Raw genomic sequence first — 18,871 nt, 5'->3', positions numbered from 1 at the left:
TTCGAAAATTGGAACCGCCAGTCCGATTCCATGTTGTGTTAACATGGAATCAAACTGCCGCATATTGAAAGGAAACTCTATGTATTGCTTGAGTGAGCCACAAAATCTATGCTATGGAGTACTAAGGTTATGGCCTATATATCTCAGGTCTTTAATAGATGGATTTGTATTAAATTGTTTATAAACTCTGTCGCTTGTGTTGTTCTTATCTTGATTGTAAGTTGATATATATATATTTTGTCTCCCAATTGCTAAATTTGTAATCATGTCATAATTGTTTTGTTCGTTGTCAGGTGCAAAGGGCCAAATATATCAATAAATTCCAACATGTCAATCAATAAATTTGAAAAATATTAGGCATGTGATATGCACCATTATTAGGTACAAGATCACCGCAGAACTATATTTAGATTTGGGGGACACATGCACATACCGATCTCTTAATTGTTGCTTAATTATAGTTTCGTATGTCTAATCGATCACGTAATACATCTCTTTCTGTTTACAGCCAATAATCCATTTTTTTTATTATTCTTAAAAATTATTCAACTTCTATTCATATAATTTTTTTTATCTATAATCAAGTGAATCTCATTTTCTACCATTAATATTTCAATGATTTTTTTATCTATCTCATATTTTACTAATTTTACATTAGTGCAGAATATTTTATTATGATTTCATATTTCAATCTCCTAACACGGGCTATTGATATTGAGAAATTTGGTCATGTCGTATGCAGTTCTTATGATTCATTCTCTAAAGAAGACTAAATACCAAAGAAATGCTGTTCAAATTTGGTGTTATTGAAATTGAAGATGAATAGTGTATTTTGTGCAAAGAGAATTCATAAGCTATTGCACACCTCTTTTTTAGGACGAGAATTCATGATGGTAGATATAATATTGATTTTTATTGTTTTGACTATGTTTTTTTCTTATGTATTTTTAAGACGGGAGTGGATAAAATAATATACTCAGCGGCGGATCTAGGGACAGGAAGGGACGATTACCCCCTTTGTGCGATTAATTTTCTTTTATCCAAACTTAAAATTCTCATGTTTGCCTCCGACGTTGCCCCAAAGACAAAAAAAAATAGTCAGTCGGACCAAAACAAGCTAGTAATATATATTCTGTCCCTCCATTTTCGAATCCTAAACCCGCCCGCTATTGGATATACTAGATGGTAAGTGAAAGATCTTTACACGATAGAATGTGCCACATATATATACTGTTGGAATCGTACTTGGTCAAATATTTTTTGACTAATAATAAATGTTACAAGACATTTAATTTTGTGAAATTAAATGCAATAACGTTGATCTACGTTCCGAGCAGATGACCGTAGTATATTCATTTTCTCAAATCCGATTCCCGGCGAGTGAGAAATAATATATTAAAGTTGGTCACAATAAAGCTAGAAATGAGTTATGTGAAAAGACAAAGGGATTAATTAACTAGGTGTTAATTATCCCACATCGGGGATGATAAACTTCTTTGATGAAGTATTTACTCAGATGAATTATCATGTGTAATAATTATCGTGGAATAAGACGGGTGACAGAGCCCACACGCGCGCTGCCGCCCGCCGCCCGCGAGCCGTGCACCGCGCACCGTGCACCGTGACCCGTGTCCCGTGCCTGGTGCCTTGTGTCTTGTGCCTTGGCAGTTGTTCTTTGGGCTGTTCTTTGGAGCTAGTCGTTGAGCGTGGTTCGTGCCCCGCTTGTTCTTTTTAGACCAACCCAAACTCCACGCTATCCCCGACGGGTCCTGGTCCACGTCATGGACCCCGACGCATAACGGGAGTCAAAAGGTCCCCGCTGGACCCCGACTCACAACTGGAGTCAAAAGGTCCCCGCTGGACCCCGACCAATAACGGGAGACAAAAGGTCCCCGATGGACCCCGTCGGTCCATGGTGTATCCCGTCGTGTAGCATGTCCAGGTGCGTCGTGTCTCTTCAGCTCCCACTGGCTAGTGCACCAGTCAATAACCCCCGACGGTTACAGTCAAGCCATCATGACACACATAATGGTTGTTGACTCCATCAATGCCCTGCAGGTGGACTTGGCCTATAAATAGGCATGCATCCATTGCATTCTATACACAACATACTCAAGCATTTTGCATACACGCTCTCTCCCTCTCTGCATAAACTTCCCGTTGAAGCTCTGCCCCCGCTTCACTCCCGTTCGCCGGAGCTCTGCTGCTAGCGGTGCTGCTGCTTCAGAGACGAAGCCGTTTTATCTTTGGAGACGACACGCCAAACCGTGAGCACTATCGGGGCGTATCTCGTCTTGCGGAAAGAGGACTTCTCGACTCAGCTTACCACTTTCCACAAGTTTTTTTTTCGTGTAATTTTTGTTCAGTTATTTCCGTGTAATTTTCCTTTATTTTCCGTGTAATTTTTCGCCCGGCAAGATTTGTATATCTCATTTCCACAACAATCGCAAGACGAGATAATCTTGCCACTAAAGGAGTTTACACACCAACTGAACTTAAATCAACATCTTTGCTTGGAGATGTCGACTGACCCGTCTACCGCCGCTGCCACCGTCCCATCCACTGTATCCCCCGTTGCTCCCGTCAACACGTCGTCGGACATAACGATGATTCCGACTCCTGGCTTCACAACTTCTTCATCAACAACCCCTTGGGTGTTTGACTACACCTTTGGGACGCTTTCCGGATTCACCTCGAGTGGGTCGGTCGGTTCCACTTTCAGTGGTTCCATTGGATCCTTCAGTGGGTCGAGTGTCGGGGCCTTCGGGCACGGCACGGGTGTTGGATCCTTCGGGGTCAACACGGGTGCTAGCTTCTTTGGGGGCAGCACGGGTGCCGGATCCATCGGGGTCGGCACGGGTGCTGGATCCATCGAGGTCGGCACGGGAGCTGGATCTTTCGGGGTCGGCATGAATGCGGGGGCCTCCATGCTCCACGCAACGATGGGGGGGGGTACTACGTTCCAACCAATTGTTAGCTCCTACGGGAGCAACGGACTTGGTCCCTTTCATAGGACACCAATGGCACCAAGGATGACGCCTCCCGCCGAGAAGCCATCAAAGTTCACGGGAACAGACTTCAAGAGATGGCAACAGAAAATGTTATTCTACCTAACAACATTGGGCGTCGTGAACTTCTTCAAGGAAAACGAGCCAAGCCCGCCAAGCGAGGACGAGACACGTGTCGAGATGTACGTCGAGTATGACGCTTGGCGTAAAGGAGAATATCTTTGTAAAAACTTTATTTTAAGTGCTTTAGATGATAGTCTCTATAACGTGTATTGTACTATTCCCACATCAAAACAAGTGTGGGAAATGCTAGATAAGAAGTACCGTAGTGATGATGCGGGTACTAAGAAATTTGTAATAGCCAAGATCATGGACCAAGTGCAAGAGTTCCAGCTGATCATCCACGACCTCGCCGCCGAGGGAATGACCCTGCCTGAAGCCTTCACGGCGGACACGGTCATTAAAAAACTTCCACCCGGCTGGAAGGACCTTAAGAGCTACCTTAAGCACAAGCGAAAGGAGATGAATCTTGAAGACTTGATCGTGAAGCTGCGCAAACGCGATGGTTTGGCTAAGGGCCATGGCCCACCTGTTGCTAAGGCCAATCTGTTGGAGCGGGGCGGTCCCTCCAACAAATGCTCCCGTCCAATTGCAAAGGACAAGGGCAAGAAGAAGCAGCCTGCGAGGAAGGTCGAAGGCAACTGCTACAACTGTGGCAATCCTGACCATTTTTCCAAGGACTGCCGCAAGTCGAAGAAGAAGCCGACTGCCCACGTTGTTGAAAAAGAGTTCAAGGACTGGGATGAAAGTGACCTTGTTGCTGTGGTCACGGAAGAAGTCAACCTTGTTGATAACAAATGTGGCTGGTATATCGACACTGGAGCTACTGCCCACGTCTGTGCCGATAAGAGCAAGTTCGTCTCCTACGCCGCTATTGAAGGGAGGAAAATCAACATGGGGAATCAAGCCTCGTCTCAAGTCCTCGGCATTGGAGACATGATTCTCATGATGACGTCCGGCGTCACCATCACTTTGAAGGATGTGCTGCACGTCCCGGACATCCGCAAGAACCTAGTGTCAGGATCAATACTAGTGAATAAGTGTTTAAACTTGTATTTGAATCTGATATGTTTTCTTTGTACAAGTTTGGAAAGTCACTCGGAAAAGGCTTTGTAACCGACGGACTTTTCAAGCTTAGTGTAGCTGTACGCCATGTCCCTAAGCCGTTGGCTAATAATAAAAACGCATCTACTTCTTCTTACTTGGCTGAGTGTTCTAATTTGTGGCACAATAGATCGGGACATGTAAATCCAAATGCCATTAAAAGATTAGTAAGTTTAGATTTACTAAAGGCAAATGAAGTAGAAACTCAAAACAAATGTGAAACTTGTCTTGATGCGAAAATGACTAAGTTACCATTTCATTCGGTTGAACGGAACACAAAACCCCTTGGATTAATTCACACGGACGTATGTGACTTAAAATTGGTGCAAACGAGAGGTGGTAAAAAATACTTTATCACATTCATAGATGATTGCACACGATATTGTTATGTCTATCTTTTAAGAAGTAAAGACGACGCAATAGAAGCGTTCAAAAATTATAAGAACGAAGTAGAGAATCAACTTGGATGTAAAATCAAAATGATTTGAAGTGATAAAGGGGGTGAATACGTAGCCTCATTTGAGGAATTATGCAACGCAAGTGGTATAATTCACCAAACGACTGCACCATATTCACTACAATCTAATGGTATTGCAGAACGCAAGAATCGAACTCTCAAAGAGATGATGAATGCGTTACTAATCAGTTCGGGGATGCCCCAGAACATTTGGGGGGAAGCTGTTTTGACAGCCAACTATATCCTAAACAAAATCCCACGCAAAGGTAAGGGCGTTACTCCTTATGAGCTGTGGAAGGGAAGGAAGCCATCCTACAAATACCTCAAAGTGTGGGGGTGTTTGGCTAAGGTAATGGTTCCTCCGCCCAAAGAATTTACAATCGGTCCTAAAACGGTTGATTGTATCTTTATTGGGTATGCACTTAATAATAGTGCATATCGATTTGTTGTCCACAAGTATGAAATACCGACTGTGACTGTGGGAACAACAATCGAGTCAAGAAATGCTGTATTTCTTGAAAATATATTTCCTCGCAAAGACAAGGAAAATATTGCACCCAATTCTGAGACAAGAATTGAGGATGAAGCCACTAGTTCTAAATCAGTGGATGAAGAGCCTGAATCGCGCAAGCGAACAAGGCATGATCCAAACGATGCGGTACTAAGACGTAGTAGCAAGGTCAGAACACCAAAGACATTTGGTCCTGACTACATTGCATTTATGTTGGATGAAGAACCAACATCGATAAAAGTAGCCTTTGCTGGCCCAGACGGGTTGATTGGAAAGAAGCTGTTTAAAGCGAAATTGGTTCTATTTTGCTAATGTAACACCCGTACCTTAATTGAGAAGTTAATTTTCATGTAACGGAATAATTGATAAAATTATTTCGAAATGCTATGCTTCTCGATAGGTGTGATATGAAAAGAATGTGTTTATGTTATTTTAATTATGAACGATGGGAGACACGTTTAAGGTCTCGTTGAAAGATCGATGATGAAATTGCTATTCATTAGCAAGACGAATGAATTAAATGGAAAGGAAAATATATGTTTTATGGATAACGACGCGCATAAGCGAGGAACGGTTAAAGGAATAGTATATTTGGAACAACACCAAATATAAATTATGTACGTTTTTCCGTACTCAAAAATTTTTGATATGAAGAACGGGATAACAAAATAAAAATGAAGACCCGTGAATTTTAATGAACGAAGGAAAATACAAAATTATGATGTATGAATTTATTTTGGACTTTTCAAAATAAATTTGAAGTCCAATTAAAAAATAAATTAATCTTGGAGTCTAAATACTCTTTAAATCCATCAAGTAGTAGTTTCACTATTTTGGGCTGGTATTCTTTTTTAGCCCAATAGAAAGTAAATCATGGAAGCCATGTATGAATTTAATTAACTAAGCCCAAGTTTTTTTTTCTTCTTTCTTCTTCTTCCCCCCCCCCACGACCGTGCGGTTCTTGCATTTCCCCCATCATGTTCACGGTTTTCACCTCCCCACTCCCTATCAATATCTACACCCCAAAATCCACCCCCCACCTTCACACTACACACAAAAAAAAAGAGAGAGAGAGGCGCCGAGAGGAAGTCGACGGGAAGAAGGAGGAAGCTCTGAAGCCACCATTGTTTGTTTTTCTCTACCATTTTCAACCATTTCTTGGAGGTATAATTCATTCCTTGTTTAAAGCATGTGTTGTTCTAGCTTTTCATGCATGTTACATCCTTGTTTCATAGCTTTTCCTCCATAACCAAACTAAATAGAAACCAACTTAGAATCTTCCAAACGATCGCCGTACATAGCCGAAGCTTAGAAAGAACTTAGCTTTATGTTAATATCACGTGTTGCGGGCCTTTGCGGAGTGTTTCCGGGCGGGTTCAGAGTGGTTTCGGAGGAGGAGAAGCCGTCGCCGGCGATGGGCAGCGGCGGACAGCCGCGCTCGATGTCCTCGGTGCGGATGACGGCGGCTGGTGACGCGACGGTGAGACAGCAGCCCCGGCGTGGCGAGGCAGCAGTCCCAGCCGCACGGCAGCGACGACCGACGATGGCCCTCCGCGGCAGCAGCTCCCGGCGACTCCAGCTGCGGCGGCAAACGGCTCCAGCCGCGACGGTGGTGAGCCGGAGGGAGAACGACGGCGACGACAGTGGTGGTGGTCGGCTGCTGTGTGTTTGCCGAGAGGCGCCGAGAGGGCGACGGGGAGAGAGAGAAAGAAGAGAGAGAGAGAGAGAGAGAGGGTGTGTTGGAGAGGGAGATGTTTTTGGGCCAATTTTTTTTTTTAAGATTGGGCCTTTTTAATAAGTAATTGGAAGTATGTTTATAGTTGGGCCTCTTTAAATGATTTGGGGTTTTTATTTTAATTAATTTCTTGGAGGATTTAAAATGGCTAAAGAATTTAAATCTCTTGGGCCGTTAATTTAAAATTTAATCGTGGCGAATTATTTAATTAATTCCCGTAAGGCTTTTTGAAGAAGAATAATTTACCTAAGTATGAAATAATACTTTTCAACGGTAAATAATTAAGAAAATTAAAGTATGCGCGAAAAAAAAAATAATTTTTAGAAATTATTTTCGACATTATGGAAGATACGAGGAGTCAACGAAGGAAAGAACGAGCGTAAGCGGCCGACCGGCGTCGCACGCGACGCCTTGGGCTGCCGCCGAATAATCGAAAATGTGCGAAAATCGAGAAAGAGAATTAAAAAGATTTTAATTAGAGTGCATGCATTCTAATTATCGTCGTTACAGAGGTTTGATATGAATTTTATGTGTTTTCCGAAAAGGTAGTTCGCACGCACGCTAAAAGTCGGAACGAGGAATTTTACGGAAATCATAAGCTTTTGAGGTGGGCTTTATTCTTTAACGTTTACTTTGAATCAATATGCTTACGATGTTATAAGGATGTTTCTATAAGTATGTCATGCCGTGTTTATGTTTTGAAACTGCCTATCTGATTGTCTACTAGAATGAAACTCTACTAGACTTTGATGGTTAACGAATTCGGGTCTAACTAGGGTCTACGCCCTACTTAGACTAGTGCACTGATGGGGATCGTGAGCCGTCCCCTAGGTCGGCCGGTCCAGTGATCGAGATTGTGGCCACAGTCTCGTTTCACATGATGGTTCAGATATGGTATATGATGGAGGATGATGTTAGTCCGCGCGGACACTGTTTTATGGAAATGAACTTTAGTGTCTCTCGGCCTTTTAAAAGTAAAACCCGGGATTCACTCGATGATGGCTTGACTTATCTTAACGGTGAATGTTTTTGGGCATGAGTTCACTGGGTGCACCAAGTACTCAGCCCATGCATATGTTTTCCCTATGTGCAGGTTGAGCGGGGTCGGGAGGCGGAGGATGTTGAGCGATGATCCAAGAACGTATTAAATCACTGTTCCGGTTACTATTATGTCTTCATACATAGTAGTAGCTAAACTCTCAAATTGCTTCCGCTACTCAATGTTTTCAGAATTTCTGTTGTTTTCTTTGAACTGTTGAACTCTGTTACTTCCCTTATGATTGAACTCTGTTATCTTTCATTATGAGACTTGGGTTTTGAAACGTTGATCGATTTAAATGGAATTTCCTCTTTGATTGTTAAGTTGTATTGCCTTGAGTTGATTATCCCCACCTTCATCCCCGCTTCTTAATTTCCCCTCTAGTCACGATTTCCCGTGCTTCCTATCCTTAGGAAGTGCGGTCGTGACAGAATGGTATCAGAGCTTGTTTTTCATTCCGCTCTGGACCGAGAGTCATTTATTCAATCTTGTCTAGACTCGTTTCGCTAGACTAAAAGAGTATTCGCTTAACACTCAACACTCCGTCTCACCGCGCTCAACATGAAAGAAGGCAAAAGTTGAAACGAAGCATAATAGAAGTGATAGAATGAATGGGGCGCGAAAAGGGCGCGAAAACCAAAGGACGATGAAATGACGAGACAAGGATAACCTTGTGAAGCGCGGTTTGCGTTAGATTGAAGGATAGACGAAGTTGCAAAAGTACCATGGTTTTAAAATACGAAACATCTATCCTTAGATGATAATTAAAAAAAAGGGAATTTTTATGACTTTTTCCTATGGAAATTGACAGGTATATGCACGGTAACACGTATGACGTTCTCTACGCGTTTTATCTTTTCTACCTCGCTTTTTCTTTTTCTACGATTGGTTGCTAAGGGAACTTACCCTTTTATGTAGATGGCGATCACGATCCACGCACCGCTAAGGGGAAGGTACGTCAAGAATGGATTGCGGGCGGTGGAAATGTATCGCGGGTTCGAGAGGGACGAGAGGGCCCCTTTGATATCTTATGTCGCCGACTACTTGACCTTATGGCGGGATGCTCATGGCTGTGGAGTGAGACACTATGAGAGAATCAAGAGATTGATTGATGGACTACCGGCACCTTGGAATAGGTGGGCCGACGAGGCTTCACGGTCATACGTCTGGAAGCACTGGTCGATGCTCGTGATGGACCGCCACCCTATGCTCCTCCTAGGAAGGAGGCGTCCTCATCGAGCCGCAGTCCCTACAGCGGGGGTCGATACGAGAGTGAGACGCCGCAACCAAACTGCCCTAAGAGGAGAAGGCTTGGGATGCGTACCTCCACACCTCCCGCGACGGAAGTCCTTGTGGTTGATGAGCATATCGACGACGCTACTGATGTGCGGGAGAGTGATGAGGAAGAGGAAGAAGATCCCCTTGAAGACGAGAAGGATCCCATGGAGGATGAGGAAGACCCCGAAGAAGAGCCCCTTGCGAGAGAGGTTGAAGTTAATAGCGAGGAAGGGGCGAATTATGAGAGAGCTCCCGAGGAGTAGTGTTCTTTTACTATTTTTTTTAGTTTCGAATGTTTTGCTTTGACGAACTATGTAGTAGTTTCTTTTGACGTTTGTTTTTCTTCCCTGTTTCAAAGACCTTGTGAAACACGTACTTGTTGGTTTTAAGATAATTAAGCTTCCATTGTTTTATCGTTATGTTCGTTTTACCTCGTTGTGTTTGGAAAGTTGTGTTATCGTTTTGGAGAGGTTGTGTGGTGTGGTGATGTTAAAAGTTGGATTTTGTACTAACGTATGTGTTGAACAGAATGCCTCCCCGACGTGCCGCAGTTCACCACGAGAATGGGGCAAGCAACGAGACCCAAAGCAGTGTGGGTCCCGAAGGACAACCACCACACCACCTCCACCACCGCCACAGCCGGAATGGAACATCGAGAAAGAGTTCCGAAAGGAACGTCCTCCCGTGTTCGATGGAATGGGAGATCCAACCAAGGCCGAGACCTGGATTCGGGCCATAGAATGCATCTTTAAGTTCTTGAGGTGCACTGACCAGGAGCGCCTATCGTGCGTGACTTATCAGCTCACCGGATCCGCAGAATACTGGTGGGAGACTAAGCAGCGGACAATGACGCAGGAGCAGTTAGATACTCTGACGTGGGAAGAATTTAAGGAGGAACTGTATGACAAATACATTCCAAGGAGCTACCGTAAGGCAAAGGAGGCCGTGTTCTACAATTTAAAACAGGGGCGGATGACTGTGACAGAATATGACCGTGCCCTATGTGACATGTCTCGATATGCACCCGAGCAAGTAAACACCGACGAGAAGATGGCGGAAAAGTTTTGTGCCGATCTGAGGCACGAAATCAGGATGGCTTTGGCATGCCGTGGCTGACTCTCGTATGCCGAGTCATTATCTCGTGCATTGGACGTGGAGGAAGCGATGCCACGGGAAAGGACGGTTACACCCACTACTCCAACACCGCCGACCTCACAACCGAATTTTCGGGATAAGAGGAAATGGGACGGGAACCGCGCACCCTTTGACAACAAGAGGTTCCAGAGTACCCCAAACTCTTCCCAGGGAAAAGGAAAACAAGCTGCTCCATTCCAAAGTGGAGATTTCCGTCAGAGAGCACCTCCTTGTGCCAAATGTCAGAAGAACCACATGGGAGAGTGCAGAGTCGGGACCAACGTGTGCTACAAGTGTGGTGGAGTCGGACACTTCGCCAAAGAGTGCTCGAGTAGCAACAATACTGGAGGTGGGGGAATGCCGAACGGACCCTGAGGGAATCCTACACCACCTCCGCAGCAGCAGCAGCGTCGCCAGCCATACCCGACTCAAGCCAGGGCCTATGCCTTGGGACGCAGTCAAGCAAGAGCCCCACAGGGAGAGCCAAAACAAGATAATCTGGCAGGTATGGGAACATTACTTGACATGCCTGTTGCTGTTCTGTTTGATACGGGTGCGTCGCACTCTTTTATATCGCACTCCTGCGTGAATGCTTTAAGACTGCCTGTTGATGAACTTGAACATAAGATGAACGTGAACTCACCGGTAGGAGGCCTTGTAAAAATTTCACAATCTTGCTCGAACATAGAACTCACGGTGGGAGAACTTAGTTTAGTGGCGCACGACTTGCACGTTATGCCGATGGATAATGTGGACATTATTCTGGGGATGGACTGGCTAGCTGAAAACTATGCCACTATCCGATGCCAAGAGAGGCAAATCTCGTTACAAACCCCGGGGAAGGAGCCCTCTACCTTCCACGGAATTTCAATGAAGCAACGAACTTGTGTGATATCGGCACTTCAAGTAACCACGATGATTAGGAAGGGGCGTCCGGCCTATCTTGTGTATCTACAAGGACATGACAAGAAAGAGAGTAAAGTTGAGGATGTGGCAGTGGTACGTGAGTTTCTCGACGTATTTCCCGATGCGTTGCCAGGCCTCCGCCTGACCGACAGTTAGAGTTTACTATCGATCTGGAACCAGGAGCTGCACCAGTGTCGAAAGCACCCTATAGGATGGCGCCGAAGGAGTTGGAAGAACTCAAAATCCAGCTACAAGAATTACTGGACTTGGGTTTTATCCGACCGAGTGTGTCGCCGTGGGGAGCACCTGTGCTATTTGTGAAGAAGAAAGACGGGACATTGAAAATGTGCATAGACTACCGGGAATTGAACAAGTTGACTCTCAAGAACAAGTATCCTCTGCCGAGAATAGACGACCTGTTCGATCAACTCAGGGGAGCAGGAGTATTTTCGAAGATGGATTTAAGGTCGGGATATCATCAGTTGAGGGTACGAAGGGAGGACATACCCAAGACGGCATTCCGAACGAGGTATGGGCATTATGAGTTCGTGGTAATGCCGTTTGGACTGACAAATGCACCGGCGGTATTTATGGACTTAATGAATCGAGTATTCCATCCATACTTGGACAAGTTCGTCCTGGTATTCATAGATGATGTGCTAGTTTACTCGAAGGACGACAAGGAACATGAGGAGCACCTAAGGATCACACTGGAAACACTCCGAACAGAGAAGTTGTCGCCAAGTTCAGTAAGTGTGAATTCTGGCTAAAGGAAGTGAATTTTCTGGGGCATGTGGTGACAGCCGAAGGGATTCGAGTTGACCCCGCAAAGGTGGAGGTCGTACAACAGTGGAAGGCGCCAAAAACCCCAAACGAGATACGGAGTTTCCTTGGTCTGGCAGGATACTACCGAAAGTTTATTGAAGGATTTTCTAAAATCGCGAGACTAATGACTCAACAATTGAAGAAGGGGACCAAGGTCAATTGGACACCGGAGTGTGAGGCTAGCTTCCAGTTGTTGAAAGAGAAATTGACCACCGCACCTGTTCTAGCCGTGCCGGAACTGGGAGTAGACTACGTGGTTTACACTGATGCATCGAAGATTGGATTGGGGTGTGTTTTGATGCAGAATGGTAAGGTGATTGCCTACGCTTCGCGGCAGTTGAGACCACACGAGTTGAACTACCCTACTCATGACCTAGAACTAGCGGCTGTTGTACACGCGTTGAAGATTTGGAGGCACCACCTCTATGGAGTTCGGTGTGAGATTTTTACCGACCATAAGAGTCTGAAGTACTTCTTTGAGCAGAAAGATTTGAACATGAGGCAACGCAGATGACTCGAGCTAGTCAAGGATTATGATTGTGGTATTAACTATCATCCGGGTAAAGCAAACGTGGTGGCGGATGCTTTGAGCCGGAAAGCTCAACCGCAGTTGGCTACTTTTCTCACTCAGGAAGCGGAGTTGATTCGCGAATTTAGCAAGATGCGTTTGGAGGTGGTGAGAGCTCCGGAAACTGTGAAGGGAAAGATTTCCACCTTGGTAATTGCATCCGATCTCCGAACAAGGATAATAGAAGGGCAACGCAACGATGAAAATTTGGAGAAAATTCGACTGAAGGTGAGGAAGGGCGAACAAGAGAAGTTTCGAGAAGAGGCTGATAATGCTCTCACCTATGAGGGGAGACTAAGTGTGCCAAGCGACGAAGGACTTCGAAATGAAATTCTGACCGAGGCACACGAGACTCCATACACCGCTCATCCTGGAAGTACGAAGATGTACCAGGACTTGAAGGGATCATTCTGGTGGGATGGAATGAAGAGGGACATAGCTTTGTTTGTGGAAAGATGTTTGGCATGTCAACAAGTAAAAGCTTTACATCAACGACCCTATGGGAAGTTGCAACCGTTGGAGATTCCGGAGTGGAAATGGGAACATATCGCCATGGATTTTGTGACAGGACTACCAAAGACCCGACAAGGGAATACAGCCATTTGGGTGATTATAGACCGCCTCACCAAGAGTGCGCATTTTATACCCATCCCTATAACTCATGGATCCAACAAACTGGCCCGGCTTTACGTGAAGGAAATCATTCGGCTACATGGGGTGCCAGTAACAATCACGTCAGACCGGGATACAAGGTTTACTTCAAGGTTTTGGATAAGTCTGCAACGGGAGCTTGGTACGCGACTGAATTTTAGTACTGCCTTCCATCCACAAACCGATGGACAGTCCGAGAGAACGATTCAAACTCTTGAGGACATGCTAAGAGCTGTGGTGCTCGACAGAGGAGAAAATTGGGAAGTAGTACTACCTTTGATCGAGTTCGCCTATAACAATAGTTTCCAGGCGACAATAAATATGGCCCCGTATGAAGCATTGTATGGGAGGAAATGTAGATCACCACTTTACTGGGATGAGGTTGGTGAAAGAAGAATACTCGGGCCAGATTCGGTCGAAGAAATGATAGAGATCGTGCGACAAATTCGACAAAGGATAAAGGAAGCTCAAGACCGACAGAAGTCGTATGCTGATGTCCGGCGTACTGATTTACAGTTCAATACGGGAGATAAGGTGTTTTTGAGGGTATCTCCGTCGAAGGGGATAACGAGGTTCGGTGTAAAGGGGAAGTTGAAGCCACGATAGGTAGGGCCTTATGAAATCCTTGAGAAGGTGGGACCCGTAGCGTATAGGTTGGCACTACCACCAAGTTTTGGGACTGTGCACAATGTTTTCCATGTGTCACAGTTACGAAAGTACGTGTTCGATCCCAAACACGTGGTTCATCAAGAGGAAATGATTTTGAATCCTGACTTGAGTTACGAGGAGAAACCCGAAGCTATTCTGGACAAGAAAGTGCAAGAGTTGAGGAATAAATCGATCGCGTCCGTGAAAGTACTATGGAAACACCATGGCCACGAGGAGGCTACTTGGGAACTCGAGGATAAAATGAAAGAGAAGTACCCGGAACTGTTCGTTTGGAATGAGTAAATTTCGGGACGAAATTTCTGTTAAGGTGGGTAGAATGTAACACCCGTACCTTAATTGAGAAGTTAATTTTCATGTAACGGAATAATTGATAAAATTATTTCGAAATGCTATGCTTCTCGATAGGTGTGATATGAAAAGAATGTGTTTATGTTATTTTAATTATGAACGATGGGAGACACGTTTAAGGTCTCGTTGAAAGATCGATGATGAAATTGCTATTCATTAGCAAGACGAATGAATTAAATGGAAAGGAAAATATATGTTTTATGGATAACGACGCGTGTAAGCGAGGAACGGTTAAAGGAATAGTATATTTGGAACAACACCAAATATAAATTATGTACGTTTTTCCGTACTCAAAATTTTTTGATATGAAGAACGGGATAACAAAATAAAAATGAAGACCCGTGAATTTTAATGAACGAAGGAAAATACAAAATTATGATGTATGAATTTATTTTGGACTTTTCAAAATAAATTTGAAGTCCAATTAAAAAATAAATTAATCTTGGAGTCTAAATACTCTTTAAATCCATCAAGTAGTAGTTTCACTATTTTGGGTTGATATTCTTTTTTTAGCCCAATAGAAAGTAAATCATGGAAGCCATGTATGAATTTAATTAACTAAGCCCAAGTTTTTTTTTTCTTCTTTCTTCTTCTTCCCCCCCCACGACCGTGCGGTTCTTGCATTTCCCCCATGATGTTCACGGTTTTCACCTCCCCACTCCCCATCAATATCTACAGCCCAAAAGCCACCCCCCACCTTCACACTACACACAAAAAAAAAGAGAGAGAGAGGCACCGAGAGGAAGTCGACGGGAAGAAGGAGGAAGCTTTGAAGCCACCATTCTTTGTTTTTCTCTACCATTTTCAACCATCTTGGAGGTATAATCCATTCCTTGTTTAAAGCATGTGTTGTTCTAGTTTTTCATGCATGTTACATCCTTGTTTCGTAGTTTTTCCTCCATAACCAAACTAAATAGAAACCAACTTAGAATCTTCCAAACGATCGTCGTACATAGCCGAAGCTTAGAAAGAACTTAGCTTTATGTTAATATCACGTGTTGCGGGCCTTTGCGGAGTGTTTCCGGGCGGGTTCGGAGTGGTTTCGGAGGAGGAGAAGCCGTCGCCGACGATGGGCAGCGGCGGACAGCCGCGCTCGATGTCCTCGGTGCGGATGACGGCGGCCGGTGACGCGACGGTGAGACAGCAGCCCCGGCGTGGCGAGGCAGCAGTCCCAGCCGCACGGCAGCGGCGACCGACGATGGCCCTCCGCGGCAGCAGCTCCCGGCGACTCCAGCTACGGCGGCAAACGGCTCCAGCCGCGACGGTGGCGAGCCGGAGGGAGAACGACGGCGACGACAGTGGTGGTGGTCGGCTGCTGTGTGTTTGCCGAGAGGCGCCGAGAGGGTGACGGGGAGAGAGAGAAAGAAGAGAGAGAGAGAGAGAGAGGGTGTGTTGGAGAGGGAGATGTTTTTGGGCCAATTTTTTTTTAAGATTGGGCCTTTTTAATGTAATTGGAAGTATGTTTATAGTTGGGCCTCTTTAAATGATTTGGGGTTTTTATTTTAATTAATTTCTTGGAGGATTTAAAATGGCTAAAGAATTTAAATCTCTTGGGCCGTTAATTTAAAATTTAATCGTGGCGAATTATTTAATTAATTCCCGTAAGGCTTTTTGAAGAAGAATAATTTACCTAAGTATGAAATAATACTTTTCAACGGTAAATAATTAAGAAAATTAAAGTATGCGCGAAAAAAAAAATAATTTTTAGAAATTATTTTCGACGTTATGGAAGATACGAGGAGGCAACGAAGGAAAGAACGAGCGTAAGCGGCCGACCGGCGTCGCACGCGACGCCTTGGGCTGCCGCCGAATAACCGAAAATGTGCGAAAATCGAGAAAGAGAATTAAAAAGATTTTAATTAGAGTGCATGCATTCTAATTATCGTCGTTACAGAGGTTTGATATGAATTTTATGTGTTTTCCGAAAAGGTAGTTCGCACGCACGCTAAAAGTCGGAACGAGGAATTTTACGGAAATCATAAGCTTTTGAGGTGGGCTTTATTCTTTAACGTTTACTTTGAATCAATATGCTTACGATGTTATAAGGATGTTTCTATAAGTATGTCATGCCGTGTTTATGTTTTGAAACTGCCTATCTGATTGTCTACTAGAATGAAACTCTACTAGACTTTGATGGTTAACGAATTCGGGTCTAACTAGGGTCTACGCCCTACTTAGACTAGTGCACTGATGGGGATCGTGAGCCGTCCCCTAGGTCGGCCGGTCCAGTGATCGAGATTGTGGCCACAGTCTCGTTTCACATGATGGTTCAGATATGGTATATGATGGAGGATGATGTTAGTCCGCGCGGACACTGTTTTATGGAAATGAACTTTAGTGTCTCTCGGCCTTTTAAAAGTAAAACCCGGGATTCACTCGATGATGGCTTGACTTATCTTAACGGTGAATGTTTTTGGGCATGAGTTCACTGGGTGCACCAAGTACTCAGCCCATGCATATGTTTTCCCTATGTGCAGGTTGAGCGAGGTCGGGAGGCGGAGGATGTTGAGCGATGATCCAAGAACGTATTAAATCACTGTTCCGGTTACTATTATGTCTCCATACATAGTAGTAGCTAAACTCTCAAATTGCTTCCGCTACTCAATGTTTTCAGAATTTCTGTTGTTTTCTTTGAACTGTTGAACTCTGTTACTTCCCTTATGATTGAACTCTGTTATCTTTCATTATGAGACTTGGGTTTTGAAACGTTGATCGATTTAAATGGAATTTCCTCTTTGATTGTTAAGTTGTATTGCCTTGAGTTGATTATCCCCACCTTCATCCCCGCTTCTTAATTCCCCCTCTAGTCACGATTTCCCGTGCTTCCTATCCTTAGGAAGTGCGGTCGTGACAGCTAAACCACACGTGGGTGTTGGTTGATCTACCTAAAGGTGCTAAACCTTTAGGATGTAAATGGGTCCTTAAAAGAAAGTTTAAGGCCGATAGAACATTGGACAATTATAAAGCTAGACTGGTAGTCAAAGGCTTTAAACAAAAGGAATGGTACGATTTCTTCGATACCTACTCACCTGTAACAAGGATTACATCAATTCGAGTGATTCTCGCGATTGCTGCTGTACACAATCTCGAGATTCATCAAATGGATGTTAAGACTGCTTTTCTAAATGGTGACCTTGAAGATGAAATCTATATGGAACAACTGAAGGTTTTGTAGTACCTGGACAAGAGAAAAAGGTATGCAAGCTGGTTAAATCCCTCTATGGATTGAAACAAGCGCCGTTGCAGTGGCGCTTGAAATTTGATAACGTGATGTTATCAAATGGATTTAAAATCAACGAATGTGACAAATGTGTCTACATTAAGAACACAGATAATTGATACGTTATAGTGTGTCTCTACGTTGATGATATATTAATCATGGGTAGTAACAACCAAGTGATTAACGACACGAAATCCATGCTAAAGAGAAACTTCGACATGAAGGATATGGGTCTGACCGATGTAATTCTTGGAATGAAAATTCTAAGAACATCCGAAGGAATCACATTAACACAATCTCATTATGTTGAGAAAGTATTAAAGAGGTTCAATGCCTATGATGGCATCCCGGCTAAGACGCCTGTAGAGCTCAATGTTCACTTGAGCAAGAACCGGGGTGAGCCCGTTGCACAAGAAGATTATGCACGGGTCATTAGATGCATTATGTATCTTACTTATTGTACTCGACCTGATACTGCTTGCGCCGTGAACAAGTTGAGTCGGTATACGAGCAATCCAAGCAAAGAGCATTGGAAAGCTCTTGTAAGAGTTTTGAGGTATCTCAAGTATACTCAAAATCATGGGCTACACTTTTCGAGATACCCCGGTACTTGAAGGGTACTGCGATACAAATTGGATATCCGATGACAAAGATTCACTTTCAACAAGTGAATATGTCTTTACTATTGGGGGTGGTGCTGTCTCGTGGAAGTTCACGAAACAGACATGTATAACCCGATCCACTATGGAATCTGAATTCATAGCTTTAGATAAAGCCGCGGAAGAAGCCGAATGGCTTAAAAACTTCCTTAAAGATATTCCATGTTGGTCAAAGCCCGTGCCTCCAGTGTTAATTCACTGTGATAGCCAAGCCGCTATTGGGAGGGTAAACGGTGGCTTGTACAATGGTAAGTCTCGACATATACGTCGACGACATAACACCGTGAGACATTTGATCACAACAGGGGTGATTACAATTGACTACGTGAAGTCATTGGATAATCTAGCGGATCCGCTAACCAAAGGGTTAAATCGTGATCAAATGAATAAATTGCTAGAGGGAATGAGTTTGAAATCCACAAACTAAAGAACTGTCATAGTGGTAACCCAACCATGATGACTGGAGATCCCAAGAACTTGGTTCAATGGGAAAACTAAGCTATGAGAGTTCGTGTGAAACACCCATCTATATCTATTCCCTATAGCGCAATAGAGTGTTGGAAAACTTGCCTAGTGGTGAGGTTAAGTCTATGACTTTTAATAATCCCTAAAGGATCTCGTTGAGAAGAAGTTCTCAAGGAGACTAAGTATGGCAAGATACTTAAAGAGGAATCACCTATGTAAGTGTGAAGTGGGGCC

The sequence above is a fragment of the Salvia splendens genome, chromosome 5 (assembly GCF_004379255.2).
Source record: "Salvia splendens isolate huo1 chromosome 5, SspV2, whole genome shotgun sequence".
In the NCBI taxonomy this organism is placed as follows: domain Eukaryota; kingdom Viridiplantae; phylum Streptophyta; class Magnoliopsida; order Lamiales; family Lamiaceae; genus Salvia; species Salvia splendens.
Note: the sequence above shows the minus strand (reverse complement) of the source record.